Source organism: Pleurodeles waltl, chromosome 2_1 (assembly GCF_031143425.1).
Source record: "Pleurodeles waltl isolate 20211129_DDA chromosome 2_1, aPleWal1.hap1.20221129, whole genome shotgun sequence".
Taxonomy (NCBI): Eukaryota; Metazoa; Chordata; class Amphibia; order Caudata; family Salamandridae; genus Pleurodeles; species Pleurodeles waltl.
Window position 1 is genome coordinate 407,334,369 of NC_090438.1, and position 16,813 is coordinate 407,351,181.

Genomic DNA, 16,813 nt, shown 5'->3' on the forward strand with positions numbered 1-16,813 from the left:
GGTGTCCAGAGCTCCTCCAGTGTGCTCCAGACCTCTGCCATCTTGGAACCAGAGGTGCTGCTGGCACACTGGACTGCTCTGAGTGGCCAGTGCCACCAGGTGACGTCAGAGACTCCTTGTGATAGGCTCCTTCAGGTGTTGCTAGCCTATCCTCTCTCCTAGGTAGCCAAACCCTCTTTTCTGGCTATTTAGGGTCTCTGTCTCTGGGGAAACTTTAGATAACGAATGCAAGAGCTCATCCGAGTTCCTCTGCATCTCTCTCTTCACCTTCTGCCAAGGAATCGACTGCTGACCGCGCTGGAAGCCTGCAACACTGCAACAAAGTAGCAAAGACGACTACTGCAACTCTGTAATGCTGATCCTGCCACCTTCTCAACTGTTTTCCTGGTGGTGCATGCTGTGGGGGTAGTCTGCCTCCTCTCTGCACTAGAAGCTCCGAAGAAATCTCCCGTGGGTCGACGGAATCTTCCCCCTGCAACCGCAGGCACCAAAAAGCTGCATTACCGGTCCCTTGGGTCTCCTCTCAGCACGATGAGCGAGGTCCCTTGAATCCAGCAACTCTGTCCAAGTGGCCCCCACAGTCCAGTGACTCTTCAGTCCAAGTTTGGTGGAGGTAAGTCCTTGCCTCACCTCGCTAGACTGCATTGCTGGGAACCGCGACTTTTGCAGCTACTCCGGCCTCCGTGCACTTCCGGCGGAAATCCTTTGTGCACAGTCCAGCCTGGGTCCATGGCACTCTAACCTGCATTGCACGACCTCCTAAGTTGTTCTACGGCGTCGTGGGACTTCTTTGTGCGACTTCGGGTGAGCACCGTTTCACGCATCCTCATAGTGCCTGTTTCTGGCACTTCTTCGGGTGCTACCTGCTGCTAAGAGGGCTCCTTGTCTTGCTCGACATCCCCTCTACCTCCTGGTCCAATTTGCGACCTCCTGGTCCCTCCTGGGCCACAGCAGCATCCAAAAACGCTAACCGCACGATTTGCAGCTAGCAAGGCTTGTTGGCGTTCTTTCGGCGTTCACTTCTGCACGACTCTACAAGGCGAGTGGGATCCGTCCTCCAAAGGGAAAGTCTCTAGCCCTTTTCATTCCTGCAGAAACCTCAGCTTCTTCTGTCCAGTAGAAGCTTCTTTGCACCCGCAGCTGGCATTTTCTGGGCATCTGCCCATCTCCGACTTGCTTGTGACTTTTGGACTTGGTCCCCTTGTTCCACAGGTACCCTAGATTGGAAATCCACAGTTGTTGCATTGTTGGTTTGTGTCTTTCCTGCATTATTCCTCTAACACGACTTCTTTGTCCTTAGGGGAACTTTAGTGCACTTTGCACTCACTTTTCAGGGTCTTGGGGAGGGTTATTTTTCTAACTCTCACTATTTTCTAATAGTCCCAGCGACCCTCTACAAGGTCACATAGGTTTGGGGTCCATTCGTGGTTCGCATTCCACTTTTGGAGTATATGGTTTGTGTTGCCCCTATCCCTATGTTTCCCCATTGCATCCTATTGTAACTATACATTGTTTGCACTGTTTTCTAAGACTATACTGCATATTTTTTGCTATTGTTTATATATATCTTGTGTATATTTCCTATCCTCTCACTGAGGGTACACTCTGAGATACTTTGGCATATTGTCATAAAAATAAAGTACCTTTATTTTTAGTATAACTGTGTATTGTGTTTTCTTATGATATTGTGCATATGACACTAAGTGGTACTGTAGTAGCTTCACACGTCTCCTAGTTCAGCCTAAGCTGCTCTGCTAAGCTACCATTATCTATCAGCCTATGCTGCTAGACACCACTACACTAATAAGGGATAACTGGGACTGGTGCAAGGTGCAAGTACCCCTTGGTACTCACTACAAGCCAGTCCAGCCTCCTACATTGGTTGTGCAGCGGTGGGATAAGTGCTTTGAGACTACTTACCACTCTTGTCATTGTACTTTTCATAAGAGAAAAATATACAAAACAAGGTCAGTGTATATACACATAGCCAAAAGGTTTTGCATTTCCTCTTTTCACTCTTTTCTAAGTGCTGAAAAGTACTTCTAACTTTCTAAAAAGTTCTAAAAAGTTTTAAAAGTTTTTTTCTCTGTCTTTCTAAAAGCTCTGACAAACTTTTTTCTCTTTTTCTATCACTTTAACTCTCTCTAAAAATGTCTGGCACAGGCCAAAATGTTGACCTGTCTAAGATTGCATATGACCACCTTAGCTGGAAAGGAGCAAGGAGTCTCTGTATAGAGAGAGGTTTGAGTGTAGGGAAGAATCCTTCCTTGGAATTGTTACTTAACATGCTTAGAGAACAAGATAAGGCTAAAAGTGCCCCATCTGTTGAAAAAGTAGCTAATGGTTCCCAATCTAATCCAGGGACTCTCCCAGGAAAAGATTCAGGAAAGAAACTTCTCAGCCTGCCCATTACTAGACAGTCTAGCATAGTTGGTACAGAGGTTGAATCACACCATACTGATGGTGTGCTCTCACATTGTACTGTTAGCCAAGCTGTTAGGGTGCCCTCTGTAAGGGACAGGTCTCCTTCTGTCCATTCTCAACATACTTCTGTTTCAAGGAATGTCCCTCCCACCCACCCTGATGACAGACTGTTAGAAAGGGAGCTCAATAGATTGAGAGTGGAACAAACCAGACTGAAGCTCAAGAAGCAACAGCTGGATTTGGATAGACAGACTTTAGAAGTAGAGAAGGAGAGACAGAAACTGGGTTTAGAAACCCATGGTGGCAGCAGCAGTATTCCCCATAGTCATCCTGCAAAAGAGCATGATTCCAGGAATCTGCATAAGATAGTTCCCCCTTATAAGGAGGGGGATGACATTAACAAGTGGTTTGCTGCACTTGAGAGGGCCTGTGTTGTACAGGATGTCCCTCAAAGGCAGTGGGCTGCTATCCTATGGCTATCATTTAGTGGAAAAGGAAGGGATAGGCTCCTTACTGTGAAAGAAAGTGATGCCAATAATTTTACAGTACTTACGAATGCACTCCTGGATGGTTATGGCTTAACCACTGAACAGTACAGGATAAAGTTCAGAGAGACCAAAAAGGAGTCTTCACAAGACTGGGTTGATTTCATTGACCATTCAGTGAAGGCCTTGGAGGGGTGGTTACATAGCAGTAAAGTTACTGATTATGACAGCCTGTATAACTTGATCCTGAGAGAGCATATTCTTAATAATTGTGTGTCTGATTTGTTGCACCAGTACCTGGTAGACTCTGATCTGACCTCTCCCCAAGAATTGGGAAAGAAGGCAGACAAATGGGTCAGAACAAGGGTGAACAGAAAAGTTCATACAGGGGGTGACAAAGATGGCAATAAGAAGAAAGATGGTGAAAAATCTCAAGATAAGCATGGGGATAAGGGTAAAACCAAAGATCCCACTTCAAATCTTAAACACTCTTCAGAGGGTGGGGATAAAACAAATTCTTCCTCTTCTTCTCAACCCACACACATTAAAAAGCCTTGGTGCTTTGTGTGTAAAAACAGAGGCCATAGGCCAGGGGATAAGTCCTGTCCAGGTAAACCCCCTGAGCCTACCACCACTAATACATCAAGCTCTAGTGCCCCTAGCAGTAGTGGTACTAGTGGTGGGACTGCTGGCAACAGTCAAGCAAAGGGTGTAGTTGGGTTCACTTATGGGTCCATCATAGAAACTGGAGTAGTCAGTCCCAAGACAGTTTCTGTCACACCTAGTGGCATTGGCCTTGCCACACTGGCTGCTTGTCCCCTTACAATGGATAAGTACAGGCAGACAGTTTCAATAAATGGAGGTGAGGCCTTGGCCTACAGGGACACAGGTGCCAGTATCACTTTGGTGACTGAAAACCTAGTGGCTCCTGAACAACACATCATTGGACAACAGTATAAAATTATTGATGTCCATAACTCCACTAAGTTTCTTCCCTTAGCTATAATTCAGTTTAGTTGGGGTGGAGTTACTGGCCCTAAGCAGGTGGTGGTATCACCTAGCTTACCTGTAGACTGTCTCTTAGTTAATGACCTAGAGGCCTCAGGTTGGGCTGATGTAGAGTTTTATGCCCATGCAGCCATGCTGGGCATCCCAGAGGAATTGTTCCCTCTCATTTCTACTGAAATGAAAAAGCAAAGGAGAGAAGGCCTGAAAACTCAGGATCCCTCTCCATCAACAGGTAAAAAGGGTATCACAGTATCCCCTAACCACCCTACCATTCAGGATACCATTCCTGTGGTGGGAGAAACCTCTCCTGGGGTGGCACCTGATCCAAGGGAATCATCAGTTGGCAAAACTGTACTCCCTGAGGTGGAAGTACCTGTCTGTGGGATAACTAACATTGGTGAGAAAAAGAGCACCATTTTAGTTAACATGGAGCATCCCTCCAACCCTCCCAGAGAAACTTTAGTGCAGAAACTCTGCACTGCCTCACAACACTTAGGACAGCATCCCTGCCCTAGTGTGGAGCTCATAGGACAGCATCCCTGCCCTGCTCCAACTCAAGAGAAACAGCATCCCTGTTCTCTCTTCCAGCCATATGGACAACGTTTTTGCCCAGCTATGGCTTTACTGAGACAGCATCCCTGTCTGGCATTTCCATCATTACAAATAGGTTCAGTGGACAATTCCCACTGCTCTAAACTAAAACTTACTGATAGAAACTCTGAAAATACATCTTCACATTGTTGCTTAGCTAAAAAACTTCAAACAGGGTGGTGTACATCCCCACAGGGAAGTAACCATATAGTGGATGATAAAGGGAATAACCAGTCTATTGCAGAGCTACTCTCTACTTATCACCACTTAGACAATAAAGTCTCAACTGGCCAAGGTTAGCCTTATTGTCCTTCGTTTGGGGGGGGGGGTTGTGGGGTTGTGTGAGAAAGTAGCCTCTTTCTAGCCTTGTAACCCCCACTTTTGGCCTGTTTGTGAGTGTATGTCAGGGTGTTTTCACTGTCTCACTGGGATCCTGCTAGCCAGGGCCCAGTGTTCATAGTGAAAACCCTATGTTTTCAGTATGTTTGTTATGTGTCACTGGGACCCTGCTAGTCAGGACCCCAGTGCTCATAAGTTTGTGGCCTATATGTATGTGTTCCCTGTGTGGTGCCTAACTGTCTCACTGAGGCTCTGCTAACCAGAACCTCAGTGGTTATGCTCTCTCATTTCTTTCCAAATTGTCACTAACAGGCTAGTGACCAATTTTACCAATTTACATTGGCTTACTGGAACACCCTTATAATTCCCTAGCATATGGTACTGAGGTACCCAGGGTATTGGGGTTCCAGGAGATCCCTATGGGCTGCAGCATTTCTTTTGCCACCCATAGGGAGCTCTGACAATTCTTACACAGGCCTGCCACTGCAGCCTGAGTGAAATAACGTCCACGTTATTTCACAGGCATTTTACACTGCACTTCAGTAACTTATAAGTCACCTATATGTCTAACCTTTACCTGGTAAAGGTTAGGTGCAAAGTTACTTAGTGTGAGGGCACCCTGGCACTAGCCAAGGTGCCCCCACATTGTTCAGGGCCAATTTCCCTGACTTTGTGAGTGTGGGGGACACCATTACACGCGTGCACTACATATAGGTCACTACCTATATGTAGCTTCACAATGGTAGCTCCGAATATGGCCATGTAACATGTCTATGATCATGGAATTGCCCCCTCTATGCCATCCTGGCATAGTTGGCACAATCCCATGATCCCAGTAGCACAGACCCTGGTACTGCCAAACTGCCCTTCCTGGGGTTTCACTGCAGCTGCTGCTGCTGCCAACCCCACAGACAGGCATCTGCCCCCCTGGGGTCAAGCCAGGCTTGTCCCAGGATGGCAGAACAAAGGACTTCCTCTGAGAGAGGGTGTTACACCCTCTCCCTTTGGAAAATGGTGTGAAGGCAGGGGAGGGGTAGCCTCCCCCAGCCTCTGGAAATGCTTTCTTGGGCACAGATGTGCCCAATTCTGCATAAGCCAGTCTACACCGGTTCAGGGGACCCCTTAGCCCTGCTCTGGCGCGAAACTGGACAAAGGAAAGGGGAGTGACCACTCCCCTGACCTGCACCTCCCCTGGGAGGTGTCCAGAGCTCCTCCAGTGTGCTCCAGACCTCTGCCATCTTGGAACCAGAGGTGCTGCTGGCACACTGGACTGCTCTGAGTGGCCAGTGCCACCAGGTGACGTCAGAGACTCCTTGTGATAGGCTCCTTCAGGTGTTGCTAGCCTATCCTCTCTCCTAGTTAGCCAAACCCTCTTTTCTGGCTATTTAGGGTCTCTGTCTCTGGGGATACTTTAGATAACGAATGCAAGAGCTCATCCGAGTTCCTCTGCATCTCTCTCTTCACCTTCTGCCAAGGAATCGACTGCTGACCGCGCTGGAAGCCTGCAACACTGCAACAAAGTAGCAAAGACGACTACTGCAACTCTGTAACGCTGATCCTGCCGCCTTCTCGACTGTTTTCCTGGTGGTGCATGCTGTGGGGGTAGTCTGCCTCCTCTCTGCACTAGAAGCTCCGAAGAAATCTCCTGTGGTCGACGGAATCTTCCCCCTGCAACCGCAGGCACCAAAAAGCTGCATTACCGGTCCCTTACGTCTCCTCTCAGCACGACGAGTGAGGTCCTCGAATCCAGCAACTCTGTCCAAGTGGCCCCCACAGTCCAGTGACTCTTCAGTCCAAGTTTGGTGGAGGTAAGTCCTTGCCTCACCTCGCTAGACTGCATTGCTGGGAACCGTGACTTTTGCAGCTACTCCGGCCTCCGTGCACTTCCGGCGGAAATCCTTTGTGCACAGTCCAGCCTGGGTCCACGGCACTCCAACCTGCATTGCACGACCTCCTAAGTTGTTCTCCAGCGTCGTGGGACTTCTTTGTGCAACTTCGGGTGAGCACTGTTTCACGCATCCTTGTAGTGCCTGTTTCTGGCACTTCTCCGGGTGCTACCTACTGCTAAGAGGGCTCCTTGTCTTGCTCGAAGTCCCCTCTACATCCTGGTCCAATTTGCGACCTCCTGGTCCCTCCTGGGCCACAGCAGCATCCAAAAACGCTAACCGCACGATTTGCAGCTAGCAAGGCTTGTTGGCGTTCTTTCGGCGGGAAAATACTTTTGCTCAACTCTACAAGGCGAGAGGGATCCGTCCTCCAAAGGGGAAGTCTCTAGCCCTTTTCGTTCCTGCAGAAACCTCAGCTTCTTCTGTCCAGTAGAAGCTTCTTTGCACCCGCAGCTGGCATTTCCTGGGCATCTGCCCATCTCCGACTTGCTTGTGACTTTTGGACTTGGTCCCCTTGTTCCACAGGTACCCTAGATTGGAAATCCACAGTTGTTGCATTGTTGGTTTGTGTCTTTCCTGCATTATTCCTCTAACACGACTTCTTTGTCCTTAGGGGAACTTTAGTGCACTTTGCACTCACTTTTCAGGGTCTTGGGGAGGGTTATTTTTCTAACTCTCACTATTTTCTAATAGTCCCAGCGACCCTCTACAAGGTCACATAGGTTTGGGGTCCATTCGTGGTTCGCATTCCACTTTTGGAGTATATGGTTTGTGTTGCCCCTATCCCTATGTTTCCCCATTGCATCCTATTGTAACTATACATTGTTTGCACTGTTTTCTAAGACTATACTGCATATTTTTGCTATTGTGTATATATATCTTGTGTATATTTCCTATCCTCTCACTGAGGGTACACTCTGAGATACTTTGGCATATTGTCATAAAAATAAAGTACCTTTATTTTTAGTATAACTGTGTATTGTGTTTTCTTATGATATTGTGCATATGACACTAAGTGGTACTGTAGTAGCTTCACACGTCTCCTAGTTCAGCCTAAGCTGCTCTGCTAAGCTACCATTATCTATCAGCCTAAGCTGCTAGACACCCTATACACTAATAAGGGATAACTGGGCCTGGTGCAAGGTGCAAGTACCCCTTGGTACTCACTACAAGCCAGTCCAGCCTCCTACAACCCTTCCCCTGGGGCTACCTAGGGCCTAACTCAGGGGTGCCTTACGTGTATGGAAAGGGAAGCTTTAGGCCTCCCAAGTTGAACTGGCAGTTTAAAACTGAACACACAGACACTGCAGTGGCAGGTCTGAGCCATGTTTACATGGCTACATATGAGGGTGGCACTTGATTTACAGGTCCTGGACACCTCTAGTGCACTTTACTAGGGACATACTAGCCAATTACACATACATTTTACATAGGAGCACATGCACTTTAGCACTGGTTAGCAGTGGTAAAGTACCCAGAATATCAAAAACAACATAAATAGAGTCCAGCACACATCAACAACCTTGGAAGCAGAGGCAAACATTTAGGGGAGACCACGCCAAGGATGCCAAGTCTAACAGTCACCTTCTCTTTCAGCAGATGAAAATGAACAGCAGCTGTCTGCCATACTTGATGGTCAGGAAAAATGGTATGTAATGGGCATTAAAAAGCTGTCTGCCAACATGATTGGATTTGTGTCCCTATCTGCCTTCTGGACAGACAATAGATTCTGTCAATCTTGATCCATTATAATCAATGTATAACCTTAAATGCTGATGGAAAGGTAAGTACAGACTGCACTTAGAAGTCAGTCGTTGAAGACAGATATGCCAGGCATCCCAAACCACATTGTCAGCATGGGGTATGACTAACAACATAGTAGACTGGTAGAGTGTTGCTGATAATCATCCATAATCCATAATGCTGCTTCTGTCAAAAACAAAAATCTTTCAGATCCATTCAGAACTTTCCAGCTTTTTTAGATCATTCTCTCTTTGGATCTACATTCTTTTCACCTTAGTTATTATCTTCTTTCTGGAATTTTGATGTTTCCTTTTTTTTGTTATATTTTGTGCTCTTCTAGCATACTGTGCAGATTTCTCTCAATGTTGGATTAACACTACTTTTATGGTTATATGTATGTATTATGTATATATATTTTTTTGTTAACATCTCTGTCATCCACTACTTATAATCTGCTGTGGTTAGGTTTGTGGGCTTTCCAAGATAGCAGCCTCTTCCAATTTTATTGCACTCTCCTAGCATACTGTGGAAATCCTCCTTTAAACTTAAATTAATGGATTTATGTGTAGTTATATAGATTTGTTATGTAGGTATTCACTCTTTTGTTCTTGTATTGACATCTTTGACTTACACTACCAATAGTCCACTTTGGTTAGAGCACAAGGGTATTCTGATATGGCAACCACTTGATTATCTATGAATAATAGGCAGTATGTCCTTTCTTTTTTTCATAATTTATTTTTTAAAGAAGGGGAACAGCACACACAAAATCATCACATTTCAGAACATATTATCCCGTTAAGAGCTACAGATAGATCTAGCTACAATTTCAATTCATAAACCCCTGCCTGTCTAAGGCCATACCTTAACCCCTCTTCTTATAAGAAAAATGCCAATTCCCTATACCTGTTACACCCCACGGGTTGTCCCACTACACCAGTATTAGATTGCACATCCCAACAAATTACCCATTCCCTTCAAGCTAACCCATATCTCTATAACAACTGAACTTGATGCCTGATTCTTATGCCATTCCCAAAATGGTGACCAAATCTTCCTGCCCTTCTCAAGCGCCCTTTGGCCAATCTTGACATAGATTGCGCTCTCCAAATTAAAATTCGCCAACAGCCAGGCAAACCATTGCTGAAAGACAGGGGTATCCTTATCAAGCCAATACAATGCTATACTGAAGCAAGTCACCCGCATTGCTATAAAAATAAACCTCTGTACATCAGCTGGAATCCTATCATTGCCAATTCCCAGGATGATAAGAAGTGTGGTTAGTTCAATTTTAAGGTTGAGGCTAACATTTAAAAACTTAGAAATCTACCCCCACCCAAAAGGGTTCAAGGCCCCGGCAACCCCCCAACATGTGGGAAGCATCTTCTTTTGAATGTTGACACAGACGACGTGTAATACCCTATGGCCTACCGCAGCTCTCAGTTTTCCTGAGAACATCCTGTCACTTCTCACAATATTTACCAATATCGTCAGTCTTATATGAGTTCAGAATACTATGCAGCTGACTGATTGTACTAGCCTCTCCACACACCAGCTGGTCTACCATTGTGCACCTCTGGAAACCATTCACTCCACCCACCTTACGACTCACAAAAATCTCTGACTTGTAAAAACTTGAAGACATCTTTGCTGGGTATCCCAAACTTGTCTTGTAGTGTACTGGAAGGGGCAATATCTTCAGTGGAGAAAAACTCCCCCAGACTCTTCATGCCGCAGGCCACCCAGTTAATCACTGTAGGAGGCTGGCCTGACTTGTAGTGGGTACCAATGGTACTTACACCTTATACCAGGTCCAGTTATCCCTTATTAGTAGAGTGTAGTAGTGTTCTAGCAGCTTAGGGTGATAGAGGTAACTATAGGAGATCAGCCAAGGCTGAACTAGGAGACATGCCAAAGCTCATGCAATACCACTTATATCATAGAGGTACTATATCATAAGAAAGACAATACTCATAGTTACTAAAAATAAAGGTACTTTATTTTAGTGACAATGTACCAATAATATCTCAGTGGATATGCTCCCTTTGGAGGTAAGTAACATACACAAAATATACACAAATAACCAAATCAGGTAAGTAAAACAGTCAGAAAGTAGTGCAAACACTGTGAAACACAATAGGAGGCAATAGGCCTAGGGGCAACACAAACCTTACACTGAGTAAGTGGAATGCGAACCACGAATGCACCCCTAGGCAAGAGTAGTGTGTAGAGGGTCACACCCTGGTGGTAAATCCCGCTTTCCACCGTGCAGAAGACCGCCAACATACCGCAGCGGATGTGGAATTCTGCTACAGGTATTACGACCCACAGCGTGGAATCCGCCACAATACAGACACCCACACAAGTCCGCCACACCAAAGGTCAGTGATAAACTGGCGATACCAAAACCGTCACCGTCACGCCAACAGGAATACGCCCACAGTATCACGACCCACGAATCAACGCAGCGGTCTTTCAACCGCGGTATTCCATTGGCGTTACACACCGCAGCGCACAAAATACACACACACTTACAAAACACAACCACATTGGACAATTCTAAATACACACACCTGATACTCATACACACACCACACCCACACACCCAATCCAATATAAAGCACACACCTATATCACCCACACACCCTTACTCCCAAAATTTTGAAAGAAGGCCAGAGAGAGAGACTACCTAAAACAACACTAGCATCCATAGACACACAACACCATCACTTACACAACATCCACACACCTCAAACAACACACACCAACACATCCCCGCACACATCACTACAGACACCACCTCACACATCACTCACACCACATAATGGCACCTCAAAGACACCCCAGGTTCTCTGAGGAGGAGCTCAGGGTCATGGTGGGGGAAATCATCCAGGTAGAGCCACAGCTATTCGGATCACAGGTGCAGCAGACATCCATTGCACGGAAGATGGAGCAATGGCGCAGAATTGTCGACAGGGTCAACGCAGTGGGACAGCATCCAAGAACACAGGATGACATCAGGAAAAGGTGGAACGACCTACGGGGGAAGGTACATTCCGTGGTATCCAGGCACCAGATTGCAGTACAGAGGACTGGAGGTGGACCCCCACCTCCTCCCCCACAACTAACAACATGGGAGGAGCAAGTCTTGGCGATCATGCATCCTGAGGGCCTCGCAGGAGTAGCAGGAGGACTGGACTCTGGTAAGACATATCTTTACTACTTTATCCCCAACACCCCACCTGCATGCCATCTCATACCGCCACCCTTACCCCCACACCCATCACCCCAACAACCCACAGATGCCCCACTAACACAACCCACACGTCCCAAAAACAAGCCCTGCATGTAACACCAATGCATGGACACCCATCACCAAAGCATGTCCAGTACAGAGATTCACTCATGCCCCAAAATCAGCAATCACACAAGGACCAAGCCAATAATGCAAGCACAGGAGTAGAGGGTGACTCACTCATTGCACAAGATGGCACACACAGATACAATAACTATGCATTTACACCCCAACAGGACCCATACCCAACGTCACCAGACAGGAGGTGCCAGACATATCCAGTCCCCTCACAGAAGAGGCCCACAGTGATGACTGCAGCTCTGCACCCCTGGATCAAGATGACCAGCCCGGCCCATCAGGGACCTCGGGCCAGTCGGTTCCCCTGGCACAGTCACAAACCACCACAGAGCCTCCCCCCTCAGGAAACACCAGCACAGCACCCACCCAGCGGGCCCATCCCTCTTTCCCCAGGACACGTCAATCAGCCACTACAGGGAACCCAGGCAACCCAATAACACAGGAAGATCAGGGACCTGGGGGCAGTGGCAGTGGGCACACAGTTCAGGGGACGGAGGCACAGGATACCAGGGAAGCTGGGAGGACTGCTGTGTGACAGGGGGAGGACAGGCCCAGGGAACCCACTTTCTGCGAGGCACTCTCCAACATCATGGGAGCCTACCACCATTCCCAGGAGACCATGGGCACGTACTGGCCAAGTTTCAGGAGACCCAGCGGCTGCAGGAGGAACACTACCTGGGGATCAGGGAGGACTTGAAGCCCATCAACACCACCCTGGTCACCATTGCAGGAGTGCTGGCCGACCTTCTCAACACCAGGAGGGATACAGTGGCACACCAACGGGCCCCTGACACTAGCCTGGATGATGAACAGCCCTACACCTCCGCCAGAGCTAGTGGACAGGAGGCACCGCCACAGGAACAACAGGACACCAGCACCCCACCCCCTGAGATGGAGAATCACCCCGCAAATGGTCCCTGACATCCAGGAACAAGAGAGAGAACATTGCCAAGACACCCACCAGGAAATAAGACCCCCCTGAATGTCACACTTCTGTCCCACTATGTCACCCTGTCCATCCATAAACTGCCATTGCCCCACTTCCTATGCCCCTTTGGACAATGCACCTGTGAAACAAATATACTGGACAAAACAATCTGGAGTCAGTCTGTGCTTTCACAAATCTGTAATTGCAATATCTATGGAATATAGCAATGTCAATTTACTTGTTCACATACCTAAGTTACAGAGCAGTGACACAGTTTTTTTCCATGCCATGTGGCCCCCTGAAATGGCGGCTGCCTGACCTGTAAGGTGGGACAAGGGGACATGAGGTAACTGTGCTGGCGTTGTACACCGTCGCGGTGGGCGGTCGAAGACCACGGCGCAATTCTGCATTGGTTAACATTGGGCACTATGGGTCCCAGGAGCCAATGACGATGTACGCTGGTAGTGATGGTACGTACTGCTGCGGACGTGACTGCCATTTTCTGTTTGTTCACTCACTTGATACCTGACCTTCAACAGGAGAGGACCTAAACTGCAAGTGCTGCTGTGACCTGTGTCTGGAAGTGACAATGACTACAGTGTCAGGGGAAAGGGCCCCTGCCTTCACTTCAGAGGAGTTGGAGAAACTAGTGTATGGTGTCCTCCCCCAGTAACCGCAACTGTACGGTCCTCCAGACAAAGAGTGTGCTACACTGTGAGCGTGCTGCATGGGCAATGCCTGCTTTGAGTGGTGTGAATGGAAGATACATGGGGGGGCTGAGGCCTGCATGTGTGGATGGTGAGTGTATGTGCGTCAGGGCATGGGTGGGAACTGGTGGGCAATGACTATGACGGTCCGGACGGGTGAGTAATTTCCTCTCCCCCTGTACCATTCCTCTAGGTCAGCGCCCACCAGACGAAGGGTATTTGGCGTGCCATCGCCAAGGACGTCCGGACCCTCGGGTTCTACCACAGACGGAGCACCCACTGCCGTAAAAGATGGGAGGACCTGCGCCGCTGGAGCAAGAAGACGGCGGAGGCCCAGCTGGGGATGGCCTCCCAATGTGGAAGGGGTGCCTGTCGCACCATGACCCCCCTGATGTCCCGGATCCTGACGGTGGCATATCCAGAGTTGGATGGATGCTTGAGGGCATCACAGCAGCCACAAGGGGGTGAGTACACTCTCTTTCAGCTGCCTCTGCACGCAGTATGAGGTGTCTGTGTGGGGGAGGTGGGCAGTGGTTCCCCTAGGCCAGGGCGAACTTGGTAGTCAAGGTCCCTTGTGAGGCAGGCTAAGTGGCACCCCAACCCCACTAGTGGTAAGAGCCATCTACACCTAGTCAGGCTCCTGTGACATCCAGGTGTGCAGCAATTGGGCTTAGGCCTTGTACCCCATGGTCAGGTGAAATTTCTAGGAACTGTTAGTGCATGGCATAGTGCAGAGGGCTGCTCCCTGTGTGTTGTGTCCACCAACGGTAGTAGTGTTGCATGCACTGAACATGTTTTTCTTCTGTCTTCACCCCCTTTTTGTGGTATCCCTGTTCTTGTGTGCAATAGCATCATCAGACGGAAGAGCATTGGCACCGGAGCAGGAGGGAGCTGCAACCCACTTGACCCTGGAGGGTGAAGCAACGGAGTCTGAAGCCACCAGTGGGATGGAGGGCGAGAGGAGCACCACGACGGGGACAGGAGCATACAACAGCAACAGTGACTCTTCCTCTGATGGGAGCTCCCTTGCGGTGGCGGGCACCTCTGCGCCCACCGCATGAACAGGTACAGCAGCCACCCCACCTACCAGCACCGCCCTCCCAGAAGCCCCACAGTGTGTGTCCCGTGCCCGCTCACCCAGGAGGGTGGGCATCTCCTTCACCCCAGGCACCTCAGGCCCTGCCCCCGTCAGCCCTGCTGCCCTCAGTGAGGAGTCTATTGACCTCTTGAGATCCCTCACTGTTGGGCAATCTACCATTTTGAATGCCATCCAGGGTGTTGAGAGGCATTTGCAACAAACAAATGCATACCTGGAGGGCATTCATTCTGGGCAGGCGGCCCAACAGAGAGCATTTCAGGCTCTGGCCTCAGCACTGATGGCAGCCATTGTCCCTGTGTCCAGCGTCCCCCCTCCACCTTCTTCCACCCAGACCCAATCCCCTGTACCTCAGCCTATCCCAAGCACAAGATCAGACCAGCAAGTAAATACATCAACACACACGAGTGGCTCAGGCAAACATAAGCACCACACATCCCACAAGCATTCACACAAGCACGATACCCATGCAAACACACCAACATCCACTGTCTCCACTGTGTCCACCTCCACGTCCTCCTCCTCCCTCCCTGTCTCATCTCCACTTACACCTGCATGCACTACATCCTCAGCCACTACCTCCATCACCAGCACACCCATCACCACAACCGCTCACGTGCAATCACCACCCCACTACCTTTCACACATCCACAGTGTCCTCTCCCAGTGTGTCTGTGAGCCCTCCTCCCAAAGTACACAAACGCAGGCACACACCCACCCAATAGCCATCCACTTCACAACAGCCTCTGGCCTATACACCTTCACCCAAATTCAGCAGACGGACATCTCCTACAACCACTGCCTTTTCCTCCACTCCCAAACCCCCTCCATCTTCCTGTCCTTCCCCTAGGGCCAGGCTTTCCAGGTCCAAGCCAAGCACCTCAGCCACCAAATCCCCAGGCACAGTGGTACCTGCAACTGTGGGGTCATCGAGTGCACCACCCATCAGCGCTGCCAGTGTGCCACGTAGTGAGGGCAAGGACATTCCGCCACCTACCAAGGTGAAAAAGGTGCCCACATCCCAGAGGGAGAAGCCGAAACTACCAGCCACCAAGTGTAGGAGGCTGGACTGGCTTGTAGTGAGTACCAAGGGGTACTTGCACCTTGCACCAGGCCCAGTTATCCCTTATTAGTGTATAGGGTGTCTAGCAGCTTAGGCTGATAGATAATGGTAGCTTAGCAAAGCAGCTCAGGCTGAACTAGGAGACGTGTGAAGCTACTACAGTACCACTTAGTGTCATATGCACAATATCATAAGAAAACACAATACACAGTTATACTAAAAATAAAGGTACTTTATTTTTATGACAATATGCCAAAGTATCTTAGAGTGTACCCTCAGTGAGAGGATAGGAAATATACACAAGATATATATACACAATAGCAAAAATATGCAGTATAGTCTTAGAAAACAGTGCAAACAATGTATAGTTACAATAGGATGCAATGGGGAAACATAGGGATAGGGGCAACACAAACCATATACTCCAGAAGTGGAATGCGAACCACGAATGGACCCCAAACCTATGTGACCTTGTAGAGGGTCGCTGGGACTATTAGAAAATAGTGAGAGTTAGAAAAATAACTCTCCCCAAGACCCTGAAAAGTGAGTGCAAAGTGCACTAAAGTTCCCCTAAGGACAAAATAGTCGTGTTAGAGGGAAAATGCAAGGAAAACACAAATCAGCAATGCAACAACGATGGATTCCTGACTGAGGGTACCTGTGGAACAAGGGGACCAAGTCCAAAAGTCACAAGCAGCTCGGAGATGGGCAGATGCCCAAGAAATGCCAGCGGTTGGTGCAAAGAAGCTCTTACTAGGCTGAAGAACTGTGAATACTGCAGAAACGACAAGGGCTAGAGACTTCCCCTTTGGAGGATGGATCCCCCACGCCTTGGAGGGTCGTGCAGAAGTGTTTTCCCGCCGGATGGACGCCAACAAGCCTTGCTACACGCAAATCGTGTGTTTGGCGTTTTTGGACGCTGCTGGGGCCCAGGAGGGACCAGAAGGTCGCAAATTGGACCTGCAGAGAGAGGGGACGTCGAGCAAGACAAAGAGCCCTCAATGAAGCAGGTAGCACCCGGAGAAGTGCCAGAAACAGGCACTACAAGGATGCGTGAAACGGTGCTCGCTGAAGTTGCACAAAGGAGTCCCACGTCGCCGGAGACCAACTTAGAAAGTCGTGCAATGCAGGTTAGAGTGCCGTGGACCCAGGCTTGGCTGTGCACGAAGG